The sequence below is a fragment of the Nestor notabilis genome, unplaced genomic scaffold (genome assembly GCF_000696875.1).
Source record: "Nestor notabilis isolate BGI_N333 unplaced genomic scaffold, ASM69687v1 scaffold20585, whole genome shotgun sequence".
NCBI lineage: Eukaryota > Metazoa > Chordata > Aves > Psittaciformes > Psittacidae > Nestor > Nestor notabilis.
Window position 1 is genome coordinate 4,131 of NW_009928131.1, and position 231 is coordinate 4,361.

The window sequence follows — 231 nt, forward strand, 5'->3', positions numbered from 1 at the left end:
CTCCGGCTTCGGGGCCGAGGATGATGATGGTGACATGGAGGTCAAGCACTGACAGAGCAGGCATGGACTCAATAAACCCCTCAGAGCATGCTGGCACCTGCCACCTTTGCGTCCTTTACGGTTGTCCTGCCGGGAGCGCTGGCACGGAGCTGCTGGGGGCAAAGGAGAGATGCTCTTACCAATATAACTTGATTTATTTGTGTAACAAAACACTGTGTGGAGGGGATTGGG

At 54.5% G+C, this 231-nt stretch overlaps 1 protein-coding gene across 1 annotated transcript in view; it reads left to right on the top strand.

Moving 5' to 3' along the window:
* POLD2 (polymerase (DNA directed), delta 2, accessory subunit) overlaps positions 1 to 231 on the top strand; it is a gene marked incomplete at its 5' end in the record, with an annotated part of 3,310 nt that overhangs the window by 2,783 nt on the left and 296 nt on the right. The window lies entirely within an intron of this gene.